At 43.7% G+C, this 7533-nt stretch overlaps 1 long non-coding RNA gene across 1 annotated transcript; it reads left to right on the top strand.

Annotated features, from left to right (window-relative positions):
- Nucleotides 1–1475: 1475 nt before the first annotated feature.
- Nucleotides 1476–6700, top strand: LOC112613259. Its single transcript, XR_003116935.1, has 3 exons — nt 1476–1791; nt 4318–4391; nt 6549–6700. It is a non-coding gene; the product is annotated as an uncharacterized LOC112613259 (long non-coding RNA).
- The last annotated feature ends 833 nt before the right edge of the window (nt 6701–7533 follow it).

Here is a 7533-nt window from a genome sequence, read left to right as displayed (position 1 = left end):
ACTGACACCAGGAATCACTGCAATGTGGGCTTAATAAGAACAGAGCTCAGCTGGCCGCGGTGGCTCACCCTGTCATCTCAGCACTTTGGGAGGCCGAGGCGGGTGGATCACTTGAGCCCAGGAGTTCGAGACTAGCCTGGGCAAGATGGCAAAACCCCATCTCTACAAAAAATATATAAAAATTAGCCAGGTATAGTGGCACGCGCCTCTGGAGGCCACTACTCTGTAGTCCCAGCTACTCTGGAGGCCGAGGTGGGAGAATCACTTGAACCTGGGAGGCGGAGATTACAGTGAGCCGAGATTGAGATCGCGCCACTGCATTCCAGTCTGAGCAACAGAGGGAGACCCTGTCTCAAAACAAAACAAAAACAAAGCAAACAAACCAAAAGCGGAGCTGACAGTCAAGGTGAATTTCACGTTTGCCTGTATTCACTTTTAGCATTATATAAACCAAAAGAAGAATGCCATAAAGGCTACAGGCAGATAATACAGAGAAGTATTACTGGAAACGGAACCAGAAAGAGTAAATATCTCCTAAATGTATGATGGGACAGAAAGATAAATGCCTTTTACATATAGTTAATGTCTGTTTGATTCGTCTTATTTACATTCTCCTTTTAAAAGGTCTTACATTTAGCATCTTAGATAGAACCCACAAAATTTAAATATTTAATAGAAACTTAAAATTTCTGTATCAGAGAACAGAAATATATTTTTCTCACACGTGATCAGTCAAATTGCCACTATTAATCGTGTTATGCCCAGACCGTTTGTTCCCCAAAGAAGACCACCAGAGTCCAGAGTCAAAGCCAAGCGGCAAGGATCTTTACTACAAGTTCGAACTTGGTCCCTCCATTCCACAGCATACAAGAGGGCCTCGAACAATGCGAGTGCTTGCTTTTTATAGCCCGATGTAAACAGGATATGTAAAGTTACAGGGAACAAGGTAATTCTCTCGGTTACAGCATTACAATTGGTTAACATTATACATTTAGCATTCCTTATCGGAGATCTCCCAGGTGATGTTTTTCTGAAGTTTGAAAGAAATATGGAGGAATGTATTTGTGCTGGGCTCAGGAAGTTGGGAGATATATGGGGGATGTGCCTCATTCGTTTCAATCGTATTAATGTTCTGTTAAATAATAGTGTTTCTGTAGCGAAAAGCAAACAGTACAGAAAGATAATTTCAAACACCTAGTTTTCATATTTTTGTGTTAAAGTAATAACATATTTTGGTATACATTATCATTTTTTGTTTTTGTTTTTGCTTTTTCTGACCTGGTGTGTTACTGCCCTGGGTTGGCCCTCTAAGAAGCTGGCCACCTACTTCGGGCCTCAGGTGTCAGTCGCGCCCCCCCCCCCCCCCAAAATCACCCAGCTTGGAGGTCTATGGCTTCCAGCTCTGCGAGCGCCTGCGCCTGCGCACTCTCAGCCAGAGGGGAGCTCCCAGAAGTCTCCGAGCGCTGGTGGGAGGCCTTGTGGACTGCGCCGCGCATGCTCGACGGTGTGACGGCTCCGGACTACATTTCCCACAGGCTACTGCGATCCGGCCAATGTAACCTGAAACTACATTTCTCAGCTGCTCCTGGAACGACCTCACTCTACCTCCTCGCCAGTTCATTGTGGTCGTTGACCTGGCAGCGACCTTTGGAGTTCTGCGAGGTAGAAGTCAGCGCCCGGCTCAGAGGTTAGAGCATCCCCGCCAGGCAACCTGAATTTCTGCAAAGGAACACAGTTAGCACCGGGAGTTCTGCAGACCTGGGTCGGCGCAGAACCCGAACTGAGACTTGCGTGAGCGTTGGGTGGACCGGGCGAGGATCCCGGGCCCGCGAGTGCAGGAGAGGCAGGGAAAGGGAGGGTGCGTGGGACAGGGCCGGTGTGCACCCGCGAAGACTGGGTGCATGGCCTCCATGCGAATCTGAGCTATTAATATTTGATACTACTTTGGATAAAATCACTGTAATTGATTTATGTAAAGGAAGAAAAGACTCTTCAACTCTCAGTTTAAAAAGGAAACGATAGATATGATACCTTGTGCATGCAGCGGAAAGAAGTGGGAGTGCCAGGAAGCCTCTTCTTGTTTGGAAAAAACTTTATAAGTATTACACCTTTTTTAAAGATGAGAGCAATGTCATCTGAAAATTATCAGTGCAGGGAAAAGGACTTCAAAGTATCTGTTGTGCAGATTACTTTCCTAATGACAAAATTATGTAAGAAAGGAGAGCAAGATGACAGCTGTACACATTTCCGTCAATCTCCATATTGCACAGAAATAGGACCCAGCCTTTTCTTAAGGGTCTTCAATTTTGCATTATCCCACAGCAGTAGCTCTCTCTCTCTAGCTGCTAGGGGACAGAGGAAATTTAAACATCAGAGAATCTTTTCTGTTGGTTTTTTGGTTGTTTTTAAAGAAGAGTTGCTCAATTTTTTAGTTAGAATTAAAAGAAAGCATGCCAGAGAAACACGTTTTAAGTAAAAAGTGGAAACAGGTCGGGTGGCACGGCTCATGCCTGTAATCCCAGCACTTCGGGAAGCTGAGGCGGGTGGATTGCCTGAGCTCAGGAGTTCGAGACCAGCAACAGGGCAACATGGTGAAACCCCGTCTCTACTACAAATATAAAAATTAGCCAAGTGTGGTGGCGCGCGCTTGTAGTCACAGCTACTTGAGAGGCGGAGGTGGGAGAAGTGCTTGAAACTGGGAGTCGGTGGAGGTTGCAGTGAGTGGAGATGACGCCACTGCAATCCAGCCTGGGCGACAAAGCAAGGCCCTGTCTCTGAAAAAAAATAGATACATAAATAAATTAAGTGGAAATAAAGTGTTTCTTTAATTAAAATGAAATAAAGGTTGTATGATGTTTATGTAATAACAACTCCAATGCAGTCTCGTGTTTGAGACCAGCCTGGCCAACATGGCGAAACCCTGTCTCTACTAAAAATACAAAAGTTAGCCAGGCTTTTTGGCAGGCCCCTGTAATCCCAGCTACTCGGGAGGCTCCCAAGAGGTGGAGGTTGCAGTGAACCGAGATCACACTACTGCTTTCCAGCCTGGGCAACAGAGCGAGACCCTGTCACAAAACAACAACAAAAAAAAGAAAAAACAAAAAAATTCCCTTATGATGCCTAATATGTAAATTAAACGTAATCATAGGTGTGTAGGTATAAGAAAAAACATAGTATATGTGGGGTTCGGTCAGACATCTACTGAGGATCTTTGAGTGTATCTCCCCCCTGTGAAAAAGAGGGAACTACCATAATAAGAGTTAACTCGACCGCACGCTGTGGCTCTCGCCTGTAATTCCAGCACTGTGGGAGGCTGAGGCGGGTGGATCACAAGGTCAGGAGATACAGACCATCCTGGCCAACACGGTGAAACCCCCCTACTAAAAATACAAAAATTAGCTGGGCTTGACTGCACCTGTAGTCCCAGCTACTCAGAAGGGAGGCAGAGGCAGGAGAATCGCTTGAATCTGGAGGCAGAGGTTGCAGTGAGCCAAGATGGCGCCACTGCACTCACTCCAGCCTGAGTGACAGGGCAAGACTCTGTCTCAAAAAAAAAAAAAAAAAAAGAGCTAACTCATATTAAACAAGTATTCTATTAAGTTTTGGGGGTGGGTTTTCTTATTCTTCAGGACAACCACATGTTGGAGCTGACATTCCTATTACTATTTTAGTGATGAGAAAACTGAGCCATATTAGTAACTGCCTAATCATTTTCTTTTTTTTTTTTTTTTTTTTTTTTGAGACGGAGTCTTGCTCTGTAGCCCGGGCTGGAGTGCAGTGGCCGGATCTCAGCTCACTGCAAGCTCCGCCTCCCGGGTTTGCGCCATTCTCCTGCCTCAGCCTCCGGAGTAGCTCGGACTACAGGCGCCCGCCACCTCGCCCGGCTAGTTTTTTGTATTTTTAGTAGAGACGGGGTTTCACTGTGTTAGCCAGGATGGTCTCGATCTCCTGACCTCGTGATCCGCCCGTCTCGGCCTCCCAAAGTGCTGGGATTACAGGCTTGAGCCACCGCGCCCGGCCTGCCTAATCATTTTCTCCTATGTTCTCTATCTCCCATGTCCTGACCAACCTCAGATTTATACTGCCACCATTAAAGAAGCTCTGGATTGGGTGATGTGGACTCTTTCTTAGGCTTAGAACATGGGAATGGAGTGAGGAGAATCTGTTCAAGAGAGGACTGAATTCCACTGTTCTCCAAATTTTGTTTGAGGGTTTTTGTAGCACAGTTCAGAAGCTGAAATGGAGGGACAAGAAGGTTTATTAATGTATGTCATTGAGAACACTAAAGCCTCCTTTTCCTCTTTCTGGATTTTCTAGAGTTTGAACTTCTCAGATAGAGGAACCCCAGTGAAGACTGATCAGTTCTTAAGAGTTCTCAAAGCATGGCCCACGTAAGTTGGTGTTTCTTCTTGAAATATTGGGATTTTTACATTATGTGGCTATTTTCCTTAATTGAGCTGAAGCATTCTGCATCAGAGTACACCATCTAATTGCCTACTTGATTCCTTCTGTGTGGCAGAAAGATGTCAAAGTATTGTTTCCTCCTTACAAGGTCCTCGTTTCTAATTGATGTTCCTGAATTCATTGAGCAAATTCTGAGCAGGTAAATAGTAAGTCTTAGCTGAAAGGCTGTGACAGAGCAGTGAAGGATTGAAGTCCCATGGCAGAAGTATTTGAGCTTCCTACATCCAGCTGTGGTTTGATGAGTTCGATCTGTTGGCTTCATTTGGCCACACATCAGAAGATTTGAAGTTTTCCACAGAGCTGATAAGATGGAATTTTGTACTAATTGGTCTCAATATGATGAGATAACATGCTCTCTGAGGCTTTTAAGATTGATTGAGGGGCCGGGCGCGGTGGCTCAAGCCTGTAATCCCAGCACTTTGGGAGGCTGAGACGGGCGGATCACGAGGTCACAAGATCAAGACCATCCTGGCTAACATGGTGAAACCCCGTCTCTACTAAAAAAAATACAAAAAACTAGCTGGGCGAGGTGGCGGGTGCCTGTAGTCCCAGCTACTCGGGAGGCTGAGGCAGGAGAATGGCGTGAACCCAGGAGGCGGAGCTTGCAGTGAGCTGAGATCCGGCCACTGCACTCCAGCCTGGGCGACAGAGCGAGACTCCGTCTCAAAAAAAAAAAAAAGATTGATTGGGAATGTGATTGTGACGTGAAACATTGATATGATTCTTCTTGGGATGCCCGAGAGTGATACTAGGTCAATTTTGTTATGGAATGGGACCTGCCAGACTTGGACAACATGCGTTTGGTTCTGAGTCATTTTCACCCTAATCCATTAACTCAAGCATAGCCAAATGGCCAGGTGCAGTGGCTCAGACCTGTAAACCCAGGACCTTGGGAGCCCAAGGTGGGAGGATCACTTGAGCCCAAGAGTTCAAGACCAGCCTAGGCAGCATAGCAAGACCCTGTCTCTACCAAAAAAAATTTTTTTAATTAGCCAGGCATGGGGGCACCTGCCTGTAGTCCTAACTACTTGGGAACCTCAGACAGAAAGACACTTTGAGCCCAGGAGTTCAAGGTTGCCGTGAGCTATGATCATAGCACTGTACTACACACTGGGCAACACAGTAAGACTCCATCTCAAAAAAATTTTAAAAAACAACAGACAAAATATTAAGTGAAGGATATTGTGTGACACTGTAAGTATATTGTTATCAGTAGTAGATTAACAGATTACCAGAATTGGGGAACCTGAGGCGTTTGGTTCAGTCTTCATTTATAAGTATAAAATCATTACTTTTTTTTTTTTTTTTTTTTTGAGACAGTCTCGCTGTGTCACCCAGGCTAGAGTACAGTGGCACAATTTCGACTCACTGCAACCTCCACCTCCTGGATTCAAGTGATTCTCCTGCCTCAGCTTCCCAAGTAGATGGGATTACAGGCATCTGCCACAATGCCCAGCTAATTTTTGTATTTTTAGTAGAGACAAGTTTCACCATGTAGGCCAGGCTGGTCTCAAACTCCTGACCTCAAGTGATCTGCCCACCTCAGCCTCGCAAAGTTACTAACTCAATATAGATCCACAAGATAACTTTTATGTCACTATGGAAAAAAGTGTTTATTAATACAAGGAAAAACACTTACGATCTGACCATAATGAACTTGAAGCTTGAGGAGTTATTCAACAAATTTGTGTCATGGCTATTTTCTAAGACAGATTTTATTCTACAGTTGGAGAAAGAAATCATAGCTATTTTCCTCTTAAAGGAAGAGTAATATAGAGACTAATCCTTTTTGAGAATTTGTTTAGTTGGATACCTAACAGGCAATATCTTTGTATATACTCTTTTACATAAAAGGGAAACTAGGATTATTTTGTCCATTTCACCACAGATATGGAGTATTGTGATATCCTACAATATATAGGACATTTTGTCCATAGCAGCAGGATTCTTCCAGAACATGCAGATACTATGCTCATCCACTTCCCACGTTATAAGCTTCCAGCCTATGTTATTGTTCCCTTACTACATCAAAACGTTTATTTCCTCTCCTTTCACCTTGAAAGCATTTTCTTTGATTTCACCAGAAATATGTGGGTTTGCAGTTTCAGGGATCAGTGACATTTGAGGATGTGGCCATAGCCTTCTCCCAGCAGGAGTGGGAGAGTCTGGACTCTTCCCAGAGGGGCTTGTACAGAGATGTGATGTTGGAGAACTACAGGAACTTGGTGTCAATGGGTAAGTGTACCTTTCTCAAATAATTGAGAATCTGCTCCCTGTTATACTTTCTCCATTGTAGATTTTAGGGCTAGCTTAAGAACCGAACACAATTTCTTCTTGTTGCCAGAGAAATCATTTGAGCTTTGTTAGGTTGGAAATGATCCAATGGCAGGATTAGAATTCTGGATTGTTTATTGCAAAACATTGACAAAAGAGGCCAGGTTTTCTATTATGTTTTTGCTCTGAATTGCTCTGAACGTTCTGTGAAAATCTGACCCACCTTGCAGGCAAAACAGCTAGACAAAGGGTCTTGATTTGTTCTACCTGAAGAGCCTATACAACTTATATGCCGGCGGATTGGATAAACAAATCATTTAAAACTGGAGCTACCTCATTTTATTTCGTATGATATAATCTGATTTTGTGGTTAAAATTCATCATCTCTGAACTTTGCATTTAAGAGTAAATGCAAATTAAACCTATATCCTATAGATGTAGATGTCTAAGGAGACTTTGTTTTTCTCTTAGCAAAATAACAATAATAATGTTAGTAACACACAGTGTGCTTACTGTGTGCTGGTTCACTGTTCTCTGCTCTTTATATTAATATATATTTGTATTAACTGATTTTTATCCTTACAAGCACTCTATAGGTGCTAACCATTTTAGATGAGAATTCTAAAGCACAGTGTATTTAAGTGAGTTATGCAAGACCACAGAGCCCATAGGTGACGGTAGCAGAAACTTGAACCCAGGCACTTAGGTTCCACAATCCGTGTTCTCAATCACAATGTCATACTTTTTTTTTTTTTTTTTTTTGAGACGGAGTCTCGCTCTGTCGCCCAGGCTGGA

Source organism: Theropithecus gelada, chromosome 19 (genome assembly GCF_003255815.1).
Source record: "Theropithecus gelada isolate Dixy chromosome 19, Tgel_1.0, whole genome shotgun sequence".
In the NCBI taxonomy this organism is placed as follows: Eukaryota; Metazoa; Chordata; class Mammalia; order Primates; family Cercopithecidae; genus Theropithecus; species Theropithecus gelada.
This window is presented reverse-complemented; position numbering and strand designations above follow the sequence as displayed.